This window comes from Xenopus laevis, chromosome 8S (assembly GCF_017654675.1).
Source record: "Xenopus laevis strain J_2021 chromosome 8S, Xenopus_laevis_v10.1, whole genome shotgun sequence".
Lineage (NCBI taxonomy): Eukaryota > Metazoa > Chordata > Amphibia > Anura > Pipidae > Xenopus > Xenopus laevis.
This window is the reverse complement of record NC_054386.1, coordinates 86,755,414-86,773,418: the sequence shown is the minus strand read 5'-3', so window position 1 is coordinate 86,773,418 and position 18,005 is coordinate 86,755,414. Positions and strand designations below refer to the sequence as shown.

At 38.6% G+C, this 18,005-nt stretch overlaps 1 long non-coding RNA gene across 1 annotated transcript; it reads right to left on the bottom strand.

Annotated features, from left to right (window-relative positions):
* Positions 1-11,638: 11,638 nt before the first annotated feature.
* Positions 11,639-12,982, bottom strand: LOC121397572. Its single transcript, XR_005963765.1, has 3 exons — positions 12,906-12,982; positions 12,157-12,228; positions 11,639-11,955 (listed from the first exon to the last, which is right to left on the bottom strand). It is a non-coding gene; the product is annotated as an uncharacterized LOC121397572 (long non-coding RNA).
* Positions 12,983-18,005: the final 5,023 nt, after the last annotated feature.

Genomic DNA, 18,005 nt, shown 5'->3' with positions numbered 1-18,005 from the left:
AGCTTTCCCCTAGATTGAAATGTAATGTATAAACATAGATTCTATAATAGTGACATTTTGTTGTGCACAACCTCTTCCTGCTGTTGTTACTCTACTTTATGTACAGTAGAACCCCCGTTTCACTTTTTTCAGGGTACCAGAAAAAATGGAAAGTCAGGGAAAGGTATTATGCATTATATGTTGGTGGGACCACAAAAATGGTACAACATAAGGGTATGTAAAATGTAGGCTTCACTGTATGTATCCAGCTGTAACTGGAACTCTAGAAGGAATAACATAGAAAATACCAAGTGCTGGCCTGGCAAACAAGGAGTTTGTGTCACTAATAGAATGGCAATTTTATACATGTGCAACAGTTACTACTTTAAATATTTATAGAATAAATTTATAGAACATTTTCTGTGGACACCTATGCTTGCCAGATTCCTTCATAATGTACAGCTAGGTGCCATTTTCCTTTTTAAAAATGATGGACTTGGATCTAAGACCAATGTGTTTCTTTCTCACAAGCAAGCCTCTCATTAGATAATCATTTTGAGTTCTACATAAACAAACAATTCTGTCCATTATAGAGATGGCAATGTTCTCTGCTAAACATGTATTTAACCTCAGATACTTATCTCCAGATACATGGTGTCACAGCCAAGCACTGTTCTCCTTTCCCTGCAGATAAATCACTTTATATCAGCGCTGCTAATACAAAAGTGACTTGTAAAATCAGTCATTAGATGATGAGGGATTCAGGAGTCACAAATTATATATAACAGGGGACACCACGGATTCAGTGACACTTATCCCTACATGGATGTATGTCTGGCTGTAATTGAAATGGATTAAAATAAATGGCAGTTATGGGTAAAAAGGGCTTTACGAAACAGCCTGCGAGTAAATGCCACTCGCCTCCTGATAGCAAAGCATTAATATTTTTCCATTTATTTATTAACCTATTCTGTTCAAATATTGTTGTTTGAAGAGAGGTAGAAATCGCCCTTAGTGCTTCTCTTACAAACCAAATATTTTAAAATACACATTATTTTGCCATAAAAACAAATAAGAAAATGGAAATCAACCATAACGGTATCAGGGCAAACTCAAAATCAAGGTGTATTTGTATAAGATAAATTTAGCAATAATTCACATGATATTTACAGAGACATTTCCAAAGTGCTTGCACATTTTATATTAAATACTTACAGCGCACAACCTACTGCATTTATACTATACTGCAGTATTGGAACTGGAGTGACAAAAGTGGAGGGATGCTATATCCACTGCTCCAAAAATACCACCCAATAATTTTAAGACATGTACACTTATAATAAGCCTCGTTCCACCAACTAATTTCACTCACTCAAAGCCATTTTGCTATTTCCATTTTGCCATCTATAGTGATGGGCGAATTTATTCGGCAGGCGCGAATTCGCGGCAAATTTGCATGATTCGCCGCCAGCAAATAAATTTGTGAAACGCCCGCAAAAATTCGCCAGCAAAAATTCATCTGCATCAAAAAAAACTTCGCCGCCATCAAAAAAAACAGACGCCGGCATCAAAAACGGCCAACGGCGTAAAAAAAAAACGGTAAAAAACGCTGGCGTAAAAAACGGGTGCCGGCGTCAAAAACGAGACGCCTGCGCCGTTTCACAAATTTTTTGCCGTTTTGCAAATTTCGCGGGAAATTTGTGAATTTTCCGGGGAAGCAAAACGGCGCAAATTCGCCCATCACTAGCCATCTACTAAACAGGTTTTTGCCCTAGGGCGGCAGAATTTTAGAGGGCGGCATGCCACCCAACCAGGAAGCACTGGGGATTTGTAGGAGATACATTATTTGTTCAAATTTCCTGTGCACCAATCCTCAGTACTCTGAACCCGATGCTGAAAATTTGTGCACGTGCACAAAGGTAGGGGAAGGGACAGGGGCGATGAAAGGCAGCGGGCCTAGGGGCATTTGCTCTGTAAATCCGGCCCTGACAGCACTCGGTATAATTCGCTGTAAGCAGGGGCACTGCCTCCATGGGGTGAGTTGAGACAACCACCTCAGGCCTCTGCAACCCGCAAAAAACAGGGTGGAAAAGCTGCTCCTGGTATTTTTTAAAACAGAATTTCAGCTCCTTTAGTTTCTGCACTAGCGATTCAAGCCCGAAAAAAACAAATTTTTCTTCTGCCACCTAATTCAGTTTCTAATTCAGGCATAACCCTGCTGTGCTACCATTTTCTAACTTTCTACAGCTTCTGATACAACTCTTTTTATTATCTCAGAGTGTAAAGCTGGCCATAGACGCAAAGATCTCATGGTACGAATCGAGGATTCGTGCGATTTTCGGAACCCGTGTGGAGTCCTGACATTTTTCGTCCGGCGGAGATCAGTCGTTTGGTCGATCGGACAGGTTAGTATATTTCTGTCGGCTGCAGGTAATATCTCTGCATGTATTGCCGATCGTACGATTTTCAGTGGGAGACTGTCACTAGCTTTGTCTATCGTACGATTGCTGTCAGGGGCAGAACATCAGCTGATCTGTTCTTTAACTACTTTATTTGGTCGGAATGGTAAGACTTTGATCTGAATGGTTAGTGGCAGGTCGGGAGATGGGAAAGTCCGATTGTACATTGATTCGTACAATCGGATCTTTGCATCTGTGGCCAGCTTAAGTCCAGGTACAGCCACGTGGGGATTGGAGGGGCTTATCAAGCCTCTGTGAGACTGCACCTATCCAATCCCTGTGATTCTGCGCCTCTCCAGCCTGTCCAATCCCTGTACTTGTAATGCTGTATTCAGCCTATCCAATCCCTGTGAGACTGCACCAGAACTTAAGTTGGCCATAGATGCAAACGATAATTATTGTGTGGTGGGAGCCAAGGCGACTGATAACGGTAAAAAGTCTTGGATATTGGTCGTCTCATCGATCGGGCAGGACTGAAAGCTTTGATTGGACACCTTTGAAGGTTCCCAAACACCCGAATCATCAGAGCTAAATAATTATTTTTGTTTTTACCTGCATATCTGTTGATTCAGCTCTTTACGTTAGTAGAGAAGATCTTTTGTACGTCCATTGGTCATGGGAAGGATCGTAATTGTAGTTGTCACCTTTACATGACTAAAAAGTGTAGGAAGGAAGAAAATGCCTCTGCAGGTTATGTATTTTAAAAACCCATGTAAAGAGGAGCACAATAAAACTCTGGGTGTTACAAAACAAAGTTGAGTGATTCCCAGATGAGGGGATGGTATTTGACAGAAATAGAAAGTGTCAGAATCATATCCTACCGCTTCATGCTCCACTTCCGTCACTGCTATACTGGGATGTAATAAAGAGGTGCAATAGGAAAGAGGATCCAAGAAAAGGTAAAATGCATTCCCCTAGAAAAGGTACAAAATTAATAAATTTGCAGCTTTACATTATAAAATAATATGTATATAAGGCAATATAATTTTGCAGCTTTAGCTGAGTCCAGTTGGGCTTATTTATAACAGTAGTAGACAGCAATACATTATTGGATGTTCATAACGTGTTTCACACCATCATCTATTTAATCATCAAAAGCTTTATATAGAATGCCTCCCTAGGAACTATGGGATACCTTTGCAAGCACCAGAAATCTATCGATGCCATCGTCATCATTTTCATTGTTTGGTGTGTTTCTCTCAGGGAAATTCCATTTTTTATATGGTTTCTTTAATATGGATTTTATATTCACTCACATGCTTGACCACTGGCTAGGGATGGGCGTTTTGTTTTGCCACAAATTCGCCGCCGGCGAAATGTCGCTGACGCCCATTAAAGTCTATCGTTCGATTGAAGGATTTGCGGTAAATCCTTCAACTTCGATATTCGAAGTCGGAGGATTTAACATCGAGGGTCGAATATCGAGGGTTAACTAACCCTCGATATTCAACCCTTAGTAAATGTGCCCCTGAATGTCAATTTAAAGTTATTATAAGTTTAATAACGGTAAAGCAGTCTTGAGTGACTAATTTTTACCCAACTATGTTCATGTATTTGTTTATGTAGAGTGATATCAAAGTTGGTTAAAAGTCTTTTGTGTATCGTTAAAAATAATTAGGCTTTCCACACATAAATTTAGATGGTTATTTTTGTAAATAGGGAGGGTTGGTTTTAGGTGGGGATCGTCATTGCAACCTCCCCTAGTCAAATGTGCAAAGTGCAATTTAGGGTGGAAAAACACTGGCAAAAACTTTAAAAATACTTATTGGGAAATGTAATAAAAGTGGAAAAAATTGCAGACGCATACCAGAATACTCAGGTGACATATTGTTTTAATAAAATAATGACATTTTAAGTATGAAGTATGAAGCTCATTGACTAATTCACTGGGGGTCGCCAAAATGTTGGGGACCCTCCAGTGAATCCAATCAGTAGTGCTCCTTTTAGGAAAAAAAGGAAATAGACCCAACACTGGTTTTGCTTCCAGTGAGAATGAATAATAACTTAGTTTAGATCAAGTACAAGGGACAAAGTACAAAGGAAATACATTTGAAAAATTATTTGATTATAATGGAGTCTATGGTCCATGGAGATGGCCTTTCTGTAATTCAGATCTTTCTGGATAACGGGTTTCCGCACAACGAATCCCATACCTGTACAATGACCTCCCTCAGCACCAACAACCCCGTGTCAAAAAGAGAAGAGCGTGCCCCCTCCCTGCTCACTGCTCTAGCCCATTTGGTATTCAGAAGCAGAGCTTACACTTGGAATTGGCAAGGGTGGAATCCAGAAGCCGGATGGACTATGTCTCTGTGAATACTAACTAGATCAGCTGGGACTTGAAAGGAAGACTGCTTGCCTGGCAGCCAAGAGCCGAAACTGACAAAAAATGCTGTGCGGCCATCAATCATAGCACTACAGAGCGTGGAAGTATCATTTAAATGACAGGGAGATGGCAGTGTTTATTTATATATATTTATTTTATTTCTATTTATATGTCCTTTTTTCCCCCTCCATAAATCCAGGTGGTCTTGAAAGGAAGGAAAATGCCACCAAAGTGTTATAATATGGCATGTAGAATTTGGTCAGAGATATTGATTTAGCCAAATACAAAAGGTCCTCTGCACTCAACCCATTATCAATATATTTAAGACAGAGACATTTTGTGCATACTGCTACTGAAAAATGCCTTACCCTTTAAACAAAACAGGGATTGTTTGTCCATATATTGCAATATATTTAAGCTGGCCAACTACGTCAAAGTCATCCCATATCTGGCCAGTCCTACACTTAATTTTCATCTGATTCATTAAAGGGATTCTGTCATCTGTTTTTTTCAAAACACATCAGTTAATAGTGCTGCTCCAGCAGAATTCTGCACTGAAATCCATTTCTCAAAAGAGCAAACAGATTTTTTTATATTCAATTTTGAAATCTGACATGAGGCTAGACATTTTGTCATTTTCCCAGCTGCCCCCAGGCATGTGACTTGTGCCTGCACTTTAGGAGAGAAATGCTTTCTGGCAGGCTGCTGTTTGTCCTTCTCAATGTAACTGAATGTGTCTCAGTGGGACATGGGTTTTTACTATTGAGTGTTGTTCTTAGATCTACCAGGCAGTTGTTATCTTGTGTTAGGGAGCTGCTATCTGGTTACCCATTGTTCTTTTGTTTGGCTGCTGGGGGGGAAAAGGGAGGGGGGTGATATCACTCCAACTTGCAGTACAGCAGTAAAGAGTGATTGAAGTTTATCAGAGCACAAGTCACATGACTGGGGGCAGCTGGGAAATTGACAATATGTCCAGCCCCATGTCAGATTTCAAAATTGAATATAAATAAATCTGTTTGCTCTTTTGAGAAATGGATTTCAGTGCAGAATTCTGCTGGAGCAGCACTATTAACTGATTCATTTTGAAAAAACATTTTTTTCCCATGACAGTATCCCTTTAAGAATTGTATTGCTTCATTATACATTTTACACAGGGACTTACTAGCTGCTTTCAAGGTTAAAACTCCCAAACGTGGCTGCCCTTTTATTGGCCACCACTGGATCACCTGACTATAGCTGGGAAGGGTGGGAGCTACAACATGGAGCTGGTCACTGCTCCTGTATGCACCCCCTAATGGTTTTGCCTCCAGTGAATAAATTCGCGAAACTGAGGCAAAAAATCCGCCAGAATAGTTGCGCACATTAAAATTTCTGCATGTCACAATTATTCAGACGTCCATTGACATTAATCCATTTTCAAAAAATAGGCAGGTGTAAAAAAATTGTCGCGGGCGTCAAAATTGATGCACTTCAAAATAATTTTGACGCCCATTGACTTCAATGCGTTTCATTAATTTTTTGCAGTTTTGCAAATTTCTCTGTAAATTCGCAAATTTTTCATCGAAACGGGACAAATTCGCCCATCACTACAGGTATGGGACCTGTTATCCAGAATGCTCAGGACCTGGGGTTTTCCGGATTATGGATCTTTCCATAATTTGGGTCTTCATGCCTTAAGTCTACTAGAAATTCATTTAAACATTAAATAAACCCAATAGGCTTCCAATAAGGATTAATTACAGTGCTACACAATATGTTGGCGCTATATAAATACATGTTAATAATTATATCTTAGTTGGGATCAAGTACAAGCTACTGTTTTATTATTACGAAGAAAAAGGAAATCATTTTTAAAAATTTGGATTATTTGGATAAAATGGAGTCTATGGAGTCTGTGGAGTAATTCTGAGCTTTCTGGATATTGGGTTTCCGGTTATGGGATCCTATACCTGTACTAGTGAGCAATGAAGATCAGCAGATTTCTCCCCATGAGCATTAGAGAGAAATATTATACTTTGAGCCTGTAAATACTGCTCAGCATTTCAGTTATAGTTGGAATAAGGAGCAGTCCAATCACTCACTAATCCAAACAGACCTGGCAGCGGGAGACCTCTGTGCCACATTGTTATGGCAACTGCACCCACATGTTGGGAATTAGCTGGTGCAGATGAAGAGAAATAATAATGAAAATAGAGCTATGTTACAAAGCAACAAAGAATTTTGAATGTACATTTGGAGACATATTTATCAAATGTCCAATTTCGAATTCATGTCAATTCTTATAAACTCCAATGAACTCGAAATTCGACCAATTGAAATTTATTTTAAAAATCTAATTTTTAAAACTCGGATGAATAGGATAAACTCGAATTCGATTTGAATTTAAAAAACTCGATTCCGTTTTTTATCTCTGCAAAAAATGAAAATGTCAGGAAGGCTGCAAACAACTCCAAATTGATCCCTGAACATCTCCCATTCCCCTAAACAGCTATTCGGCAGGTTTTAGGTGGCGAATAGTCGAGTTTGAGGGCCAGCGTATGATGAATCACGAAAATCGTAATTTTTTAAAAAAACTCCCAAGTCGAATTTGACAGTTTTTGCCATAAAAAAATCAAAAATTCGAATTTTGAATTCGACCCTTGATAAATCTGTCCCATACTGTATATATTGGTGTTGTGTTTCATTCAAAATTTCTAATATATTTACAAAAAAATATGCTATTATGGTTGCAACACTGAGCTCAGCTGTGACCCTCATTCTAGGGCACCCATCAGAAAGTCTTTGGGGCAAATTCACTAAGATTCGTAGTTGCGCCAGCGTCCACTTCGCCGCACTTCGCCAGGCGTATTTTCGCCAGCGCTGCGCGAATTCACTAAAATCCGAAGTTGCGCTCAGGGGAAGCGTAAGGTTGCGAAGTTGCACTAGCGTTAATTCACCAAGCAAAGCGAAGTTACGCTAGCGATGATTAATTTGCATACGGCGCCAAATTGAAGTTACAATGGAGGAATATGTAGCATCACTACAAATGCCTGGGAAACCTTCAAAACAGCAAATACAATTTTTATTTTGCCATACACATGTGCCCACTGTATAGTTAAGTTGCCATGAGTTAGAAAATTTAGGGGGGAAGGAGGGGAGCCCCAAAAAAAATTTCGATCTTTTTCAGCCTATCACCCTTAAAAACACAAAAAACGCCAGCGTTTTTTTGGGACTTAGAAAATGTTTTATCGTTTTTTGAAGCAATCCCTATCTACTCTATTGCGCTTCGCCTGGTCTGAGGTGGCGAAGGAAGTCTGGCGTAAAAGGTAGCGTTCAGACAAATTTGCACGTCAGTAAATTTGCGTAGTTACGTCCGTTGCACAAATTCGCCAGGCGTTAGGGTGCGAAGAAACACTAGCGAATTTACGCCAGCGTCTGTTATTGAATCGGCGAATTAACAAAAATGCGCTACGCTAGTGAAATAACGCTAGCGTTAGGCGCTTCGTCCTTTAGTGAATTTGCCCCTTTGTCTGCTGCCTCATTTGATTTCATAGAGTGCATACAAAGGTTTTTGTCTGAAATAATGCACACTGACTTAAAAAACTTAAAACAATGTGTACGCAAAGATGTGTGCTTATTTTCAAACAGTACAAGGGTATTGTATTAAATAAATACTAAATATGAAATATGTGTGGCTACTTTGAGTAGTAAGATGATTCTTTGGATGCCCCTGAAATTTTGTATATTGCCTATGGCTGCTCAAGGGCTTACAAAGGATAGCAAAGTATTATTTAGAATGCAGTTTAGACGGCAATATTCTTATTGCTGCAGTATTGGATTCTGGTCTCTGTATACCCACTGGAATGACAATATCTAATAATACCGTTCCTACGATGTTTCTCTTCAATAGCAGAAAGCATGAATATGGGCTTCAAGGTACCGCTGTGCTTGCAAACTGAAAAGCAATTGGGGTCATTTACAGAAATAATTTTAGTCAATACCCCAAAGCTTCTATTAGTACAGGTATGGGATCCATTATCCGGAAACCCATTATCCAGAAAGCTAACAATTTTCCCATAAACTCCATTTTATCCAAATAATCCAGATTTTTAAAAACAATTTCCATTTTCTCTCTAATAATAAAACAGTACATTGTACGTGATCCAAACTAAGTTACAATTAATCCTTACTGGAGGCAAAACCAGCCTATTGGGTTTATTTAATGTTTACATGATTTTCTAGTAGACTTAAGGTATGAAGATCCAAATTATGGAAAGATCCATTATCCGGAAAAACCCAGGTCCCGAGCATTCTGGATAACAGGTCATATTTACATGTTTACTTTAAATGCACCCTACTTTGTTTTTGCTAAACCTATTCTGAAAAACATACCAATGCAGGAAGATCAGGCAGCAGAATTGATTAAAGCTCTGTACAATTTTTCAAGAAATATTAATGTATTTTTCTTTTTTTTGTCTGGTTGCCATACAGGTTTGTTATTCAGATTGCTCAGGACCAGGGGTTTTCTGGATAAGGGTTCTTTCTGTAATTTGGTTATCGATACTTTATCTCTACTAACAAATACTTTGAACATTAAGGGGCAGATTTATCAAAGGTCGAGGTGAATTTTCGAATTTTAAAAACTCGAATTTCAAGTTATTTTTGTGTACTTCGACTAGGGAATAGTCCAAATTCGATTCTAATTTAATCTAATCTAATTTAAGAATTTGAATTTGACTATTTGCCATCTAAAACCTGCCGAATTGGTGTTTTAGCCTATGGGGGACATCTTACAATCAATTTGGAGTCATTTGGTGGACTTTTGAAAAAAATTTAATTATTTTTTGGGTGAAAAGCCTCGAATCGAATTCGATTTGAATTTAATTTGGATTTTCAGCTAGATCCTATTCACCTGTTTTTTTAAAAAATCTATTTTTGATTGGTCATTTGTTTTTCGAATTTCGAGTTTATGGGAGTTTTTAGACACTCGAATTTGCAGCTCGAACCTATTCCCCCATTTTTAAAAAAAAAATATATTTTTTTTAATAAATCTCGATTGCTCATTTTTTTTTTGAAATTCGAGTTTATGGGATTTGATCGGAGTTTTTAGACACTCGGATTTGCAGCTCAAACCTATTCCCCCATTTTTAAAAAATATAGATATATATATTTTTAATAAATTTCGATTGCTCATTTTTTTTTTGAATTTCGAGTTTATGGGAGTTTTTAGAAACTCCCATAAACTGAAAATTTGACCCTTGATAAATCGCCCCGAAGGAGCATATTTATCAAGAGTCAAATTTGAAAAACGTTGAAATTCGAATTCAAAACTGAAATTAAGTTGAAAAATTTTTTTTGGTCAAATAGGTCAGTTTTCGATGGAATAGGTCCGTATTTGGCTGAATTAAAATTGTACGAATAGAAGTAATAGCCCATTCGATCAAAATTCTTTAGAAGTTTTTCCCCAAAAAAGCTTTGATTTTTCAAAGTCCACCAATTGACTCCAAATAGGTTCTAAGAGGTCCCACATAGGCTAAAACAGCAATTCGGCAGGATTTAGATGGTGAATACAGTACATGATAAATTTCGAATTTTCGGGGGTTTTTTTTTAAATTTGAATCGAATTTGGACTATTCCCTAGTCGAAGTACACAAAAAATAGCTCAAAATTCGAATTTTTTGAATTCCATAAATTCACCTCGACCTTTGATAAATCTGCCCCCAAATAAACCCAAAAGGATTGTTGATGTCTAAGTACAAGGTACTGTTTTATTTTTACATAGAAAAAGGAAATAGTCAGATTAATAAGGTTAAAGTAATTCATAATTACCTAGTCTAGAGAAACAGCTTCCGAAGCCAAGAGGCAAATGAGCATATTGAAAGGGTCAGACTTGATTGACTTTTTTGCTTCTAGCTAAGTAAGCGCGTTAAACAGGCAAGTCGTCAGTTAGTTACTGTCTCTCATATGTACATCTGGGCATCATCTCATTATCTTGCGCGTCAGGTAACTGCACTCAAAGGAATTCATCATTTGCATTTTTACATATTTCAATTTGCCAATTAGACATAGGCAAAGTAAATTTTTAAATTTAGATTTTTAATCACCAGAGAAAGAACTTTTTGTTTTCCCTGAAAGAAGTGGCTAGTGATGGGAGAATAAATTTGGCTGTTACGAATTAGTGGCGAATTCCAGCATTTTGCCGCCGGCGAATAAATTTGCGAATATACCGCAAATATTCACCAGCAAAAACTCTCAGTGATCAAAAAAATTTGGACGTGCGCCCGGACGCCCATTGACTTTAACGCCAGCGTCAGCGAGTTTTCAGACGCTCCTCCAAAATTGGACGCCAGTGTTAATTTTCGAGTTTCGCAATTTTTTCACATATTTTTCCCCGTTTCTAGAATTTTGCTAATTTCAAAAGAATTACACCAATGGGAGAAATTTGCCCATCACTAGGGAGCATATTTATCAAGGGTCGAAATTCTAATTCAAAAAGACCAACCGAAATTAAGTCAAAGTTGTTTTTTTTTTGGTCAGATAGGTCCGTTTTTGTTCGAATAGGTCCAAATTCGCCAAATTCGAATCTTACAAATCGAACTAATAGCACATTTGATCGAATTCGATCAGTTTTTCATAAGATTCTTAGATTTTTCAAAGTCCACCAATTGACTCCAGATAGGTTCTCGGAGGTCCCCCACAGGCTAAAAAAGCAATTTGGCAGGTTTCAGATGGTGAATGGTCGAATTCGAATTTTTAAAGAGAAAGTAAATGATAAATTTTGAAATTGGAATTTTTTAATTTTTTGCAAATTTAAATTGAATTTGGACTATTCCCTAGTCAAGGTACAGAAAAATAACTGGGAATTCTGATTTTTTCCTTCGAAAATTCACCTTGACCGTTGATAAATCTGCCCCTATAAGTGTCATTTTACTAGAATAAGAGTGTCAAACATATATAAAACTAGAATACCAAACATTACAGTCCTGCCAGCTCTTTGTTGTGGGATTAAACTGAAACCAAATCAGTACCGGCTGTTTCTTGTCTGCAACTGAAATGCATGGGAGAGAAACCTCAGGAGCCCCTAATAAAAACACAGACCTGTTGAACTCCCCAGCAGGGATTTATGTTCATCCAAGTTGCTGTCATTTTCCTCCTCCAGGTGCAGACATCCAAAAGACCAGAGCTCTCTGTTCCTTTCTCTCTACGGACAATCTGAAAACCAGCAAGAACCCGAACTCCTGGTTAACACATTTAATGTTTTGACTGTGATGACAAAATGACAGTTTAGGATCAGGAGAAGATTGCAATAGGAAAGTAATGGGAAAGGCAGAGCACAGAAAAACTGTTTTTTTTTATCCTTCTTCAAAATACAGTTTATGATTCCAAAGGTTTCTGATTGTTGTGAGCACTTACTTCTAGAGAATCCAATAGTAGTGTGTGTTATGCAATAGTGTTTCTGATGGGAATCCTTTCCACATGTTAAGCCTGGAAAAAGTCAATTGAGAAAATGATAAATATCTATATGAATTAAATACATTTTATTATCCTTGGTCAGTGTGCCTGGCTGTGGAGGTGGTGGGGAGTCATGCCACTGCTTATGTGAAATTTATTTGTAATAAGTTTTAAAGGAGAACCAAACCCTTGCTAATAAAGACCCTTACCCTATATAGACTCCCCTCCCTGCTCCCCCCAGCATAGGCGGTACCTTTGGTAAATGCCCCTAACTCTTTAATTACCCCTCGATGCAGATTTAGGGCATCAGAGTTCACGGGCATCATCTTCTTCTCTTCGGTAATCTTCGGGACTTCTTCCGGTGCTTCTGCAATTTCCGCGACTTTTGGCACATGCACAGTTGTCGTGAAACAGAAGATTGCTCCAACTGCACATGCGCCGGCACGCCACTCTCTTCCCAAAGATTACCGAAGAGAAGAAGATGTTGCCCGTGAACTCCAATGCCCTGAATCTGCGTCAAGGGGTAAGTAAAGAGTTAGAGGCATTTACCAAAGATACCACCTAGGCTGGGAGGGAGCAGGGAGGGGGGTCTATGTTGGGTAGGGTTTTTTTATTAGCAAGGGGTTGGTTCTCCTTTAATGCTGCTAAATAATACATACAATACACACCATACCTGTTTTCTAAATCTGTATTCTGTGAAATATGTGTACCTTTTCATTGATGTCCCTTATAGAATAGGTTTTAAAAGGTCAAAGAAACACCAGTTGATTGAGAAAACCAATCTATTCCAGAATGAAGAAAGGAAAGAATGTAGTTGTCAATTAACATTTGCACTGGCAGAAGTGCTAGGACACTATATATACTTAGTATATAAATATACTTCGAAATTCGACCATTGAATGGCTATACTTCGACTTCGAATATCGAAGTTGAATTTTTTTTTACCAAATTTGACGGTCGAAGTAAAATCGTTTCAGCGATCGATCGAGCGATTTTACTTTGACTACAAAAAACGTAGAAAATGCATTAGAAGGTCCCCATAGGCGAACATACCACTTTGGCAGGTTTAATTTGGGGAACTATTGAAGTCAAAGTTTTTTTAAAGAGACAGTACTTCGATTATCGAATATTCAAATATTCAAACTATCTTACTTCGAATCGAATTCGAAGTAAATTCTAAGTCATAGTATCCTATTCGATGGTCGAAGAATCCAAAAAATTACTTTGAATTTCGAATTTTTTTACTTCGAAAATTCCCTCAAATTCACTTCGACCCTTGATAAATCTGCCACTAAAAGTAGTGATGGGCAAATTTCCTGCGAAAGTCACGAAACGAGTGAAAAATTTGTGAAACATCGCTTGTCGCACATTAACATCGATGGGCATCCGTTTACTTGTCACCGGAATTGTCGGCGGTGTAAAAATTCTGTGTTGTTTCTGAAATAAATAAAGTTCATCTTCCCTAGTCTTCTCTCAGCATCTGTTTCTCTTCATTCTGTCTTCATGCAGCAGTTGGGTGTCAGATAGTCAATGACAGTTAGATCCAATATATCGTTCCTTTCCTAGCAGATGAATTAGAGCTCACTCAAATAACTGATTCCAGTAAAAACAAAATCTAACAAAATAACTGCCATTTGCACAAATTCTGCATGTAGAGAGACATGATGTCTGGTGATTTTAATAGAGTGAGCTCTAATACATCTTCTAGGCAAAATTAGCCCCCCTATAACATATATTGGATCTAACTGTCAATGATTATGTGACACCCAACTTCTGAATGGAGACAGAATAAAGAAAAACAGATGCTGAGAGAGGGACAGCGAAGAATAAACTTGATTATTTCAGAAACTGTAAAGAATATTTAATTGATTGTATGTAGAAAGTTTCTTATTTCAGTATGCTGATGCTAATATTAAATTTAGTCCCCCTTTAAAATGGGAGGCAGCTTACAGTAAACTGCAGTTTGTTGAACTCATGCATAGATATAAACAAACTACCCAGTATGTATATATGCCCAGTCACTACATTGCAGCTTATACAGAGTTCTTCCCATTTTTATAATAATTGGTGCTAGCCATTGCCCAATACACTTCCCTTAGTTTTCCATAGAACATTCTTTGGTCAGTTGAATGTGGAGGGGCTTGTAAATGCTGAAATCAGGAGTGACCTTTAGTGTTGCCGACAGCGAAAAAAATCGCCGGCGAAAATTCGCAGCAAAAACGGGCGCCGTCGTCAAAAACGGGCGCCGGGGTAAAAAAAACGGGCGTTAGCGTCATAAACGAGACGCCGGCGCCGTTTCGCGAATTTTCCGGCGAAGCGAAACGGCGCAAATTCGCCCATCACTAGTGACCTTCTATCACTGGGTGCCTACAGCTGCTTTCAGATCACATTACATGATTTATGTTCTAAGGCAGCAGAAAATTTCAAACGCTAAGGAGCGAGGGTGGGATCTGTCACCTTTTCCTTGCCAACGTGCCTCCTTATATATGTCTTATCTACAAGGGAAATTGGGTTCCTTGCTATTGGCCAAATAGCAGGATGAAGAGAGAGAATTTAATCAGGCAGCCAGCACAGTCTTTCACTGTAACCTTTCCTTGGGGCACATCTAAGAATTTGCACTCTCTTCCCCCTCCATGTGCAGACCAGGGATATTACTGTGACCAGGACAGTGGCTGTCTTTGGCAATCTGTACTTTCCAGCTATGCTGTGAGGCAAATGTATGTAATTTTCATGGTGAGATGAGAAAAGCCTGTGGAGTTGTCAGCTTCTCTTCACAGTGTGATGATAAACCTGATGCCCTGAAAGTTAAACAGTATTTAAAGGGATACGGTCCTGGGAAAAATAGTTTTTTTCAAAAAGCATCAGTTAATAGTGCTGCTCCAGCAGAATTCTGCACTGAAATCCATTTCTCAAAAGAGCAAACAGATTTTTTTTACATTTCATTTTGAAATCTGACATATTGCCAGTTTCCCAGCTGCCCCCAGTCATGTGACTTGTACTTTGATAAACTCCAGTCAATCTTTACTGCTGTACTGCAAGTTGGAGTGATATCACCCCCTCCCTTCCCCCCCCCCCAGCAGCCTAACAACAGAACAATGGGAAGGTAACCAGATAGCAGCTTCCTAAGGGCTCTTACAGATGAGCGTTTTTACCTGCGTTCCGGTATCATGCGTTCAGCCGCAGGGGAGTGCAATAGTAGACACTCTGAATTCTTTTCAAGGTGGCTGTACTCAGAACGCATGAAGCCGGAAACGCAGGGGTTATATACATAAATAATTTGTATAGTTCAAGCTCCAAATTGTAAATTTTTTGAGGGTTTAACTTACCCAATGCATTGGGGGATCCAGGTGCTCACACCTTAAGCCTTCAGCTCAGGAAGGCACTGTGACAGAATATCAAATGAAAAAGGTTGGCACAAACTGGATCACTCTCCACAATGTAGTTAAAAAATGTATTTATTTAGAACAGCAACATCCCAAATGCCTTACGCGGGGAGCACAGGTAAAAACACTAGTCTGTAAGAGCCCTAACACAAGATAACAGCTCCCTGGTAGAGCTAAGAATACCACTCAATAGTAAAATCCAGGTCCCACTGAGACACATTCAGTTACATTGAGTATGAGAAACAACAGCCTGCCAGAAAGCAGTTCCATCCTAAAGTGCTGGCTCTTTCTGAAAGCACATGACCAGGCAAAATGACCTGAGATGCACCTACACACCAATATTACAACTAAAAAAAATACACTTGCTGGTTCAGGATTTAAATTTTACATTCTAGAGTGATTTATTTACAGCATAAACAGTATAATTTAGAAATAAAACAACATCATAAAAATCATGACAGAATTCTCTCTTCATTTAACTTAAATATACAGACTTGGAAAAAACAAAGAATTCCATAAGACTCATTTAACACTTCTTATATGACCAGTTTATATTATCCAGTGGAAACAGTTGATGCAGCTCAGTTTATCTGCGAGAATTATCTTCTTTTATTTCAAAATGGAATATGTGTAGTGATGGGCGAATTTGCGAAAATTCGTGAAATCGCGCCGGCATCTCGTTTTTGATGCCGGCGCCCATTTTTGACGCCGGTGCCCGTTTTTTCGACGCTGGCGCCCATTTTTGGCGCCGGCGCCCGTTTTTGGCGCCGGCATCCGGTTTTTCGAAAAAAAAATTTTGACGCCGGCGAATTTTTGCCGCGAAACGGGCGTTTCTCGAATTTATTCGCTGGCGGCGAATCGCGCAAATTCGCGCCTGGCGAATAAATTCGCCCATCACTAAATATGTGTTGTTTTTATCCATTCAGTATTTTAAAACGGAATACATTTGTTTAGGAATGTTCTTCGAGTCATATCAGGTACTTACAATACTACACCTTCTAGCTGTGCACAATAAATGCATGGTATGTGTGCTTTTTTAAATAAAACATTGTTATTGCAGAAATATATAAATGCATTTTAACCTAAAAGTCAAATTAGTCACGCAAGCTGTATTGTTAAAGCAGGCAGATACTGAATTCTTAACATAGCTGGTGGAGAGCTGGCTCAATTCTTCCAGGAAACTGAAGGCTTATGTAGAGTGTGGAATTATCAGCATCTTTATTATTTATTGTATAGTTTGCATGCCGTAGAACACAGCTCGCTAGAACGTGGGATCATATTTTGCATGAGGACCTCAAAGGGAGGACAAGATCATGGTCTCTTAAGTGATTAATTAAAATGTCCATGTTCAAGGAGGCTATATCATACAGCTATGGCCATGGAAACATTCCTAAATATTATGCTTTCATTGAATAAATAGGGAAGCAAGGCGGGGGAGGGGGGAAGATGGAAAAAATAAATTGTTTTGTATTTTTCATAGCATCAAACTCCTTACTTTTTTACTTGTTGTTATTGTAAGTGACCTCTTAAGTTACAAACAATCAGGCTCATCCATTGTGCTTAACGGAAGTCAAGGCCAGTTTGTGAAAATCAATGTTTTTTTCTCTCTGCTTTCAATTAAACGTATATTTCTGCAAAGTCTACAAAACCTTTTACCCCATGTGTGGTTCCTATAAGAGAGCAAGTGTTCCAGGGCAACACATGTCATGCAGGATTGTTAGGACCTAGCTATCATCTGATACATATTGCAGTAATGATGGGAAGATTGCTTACATCCTCCATATGTTTCACTCTCTGGTTGGATTGCTTTCTTTACAGGTATTATTTAGAGTGTTATCACCTTTTAGAGAAAAATCCCAACCTTCCTATATTTGTATCTTTCTACCTAATAACATTCACATCAAGCATCATTTTTACTGGTTGAACTGGCCAGATTGGAACCCTCTTGGGCAGAAATTACATAAAAAAACGCAAAAAAGCAACTGTTAAAAGGGAACAGGCTGCATAGCAACCTCAGTCTCCAGATAAGCCTGTGGGTAGCAAAGCATAATCCATTAAGCATGGTTTTGTATGAGATATATTTATTTAATGCTGCAAGGTGAATTAAATCTTTATTTCTAAACGTCAGAAAATAATGAAAAAGATATTTGTTTCTATTTCAGTATAGAAATGCTTATAGAGATGCTTGTCATAGGACAGTACAACAAAATGTCCTCAAAGTGAATGCTGTTGCTTGGGAGTGAAGAACTTGGTAGATATCTACTTTTTGGGTTATAGGATGTAGTAAAATGAAGGCTGGAATATATTCAAATAGGCTTGTGTTTAGTGATGGGCGAATTTGCGCCGTTTTGCTTCGCCGAATTTTGCGCGAAACGGCGAAAAATTTGCGAAACGGCGCCGGCGTCTCGTTTTTGACGCCGGCGCCCA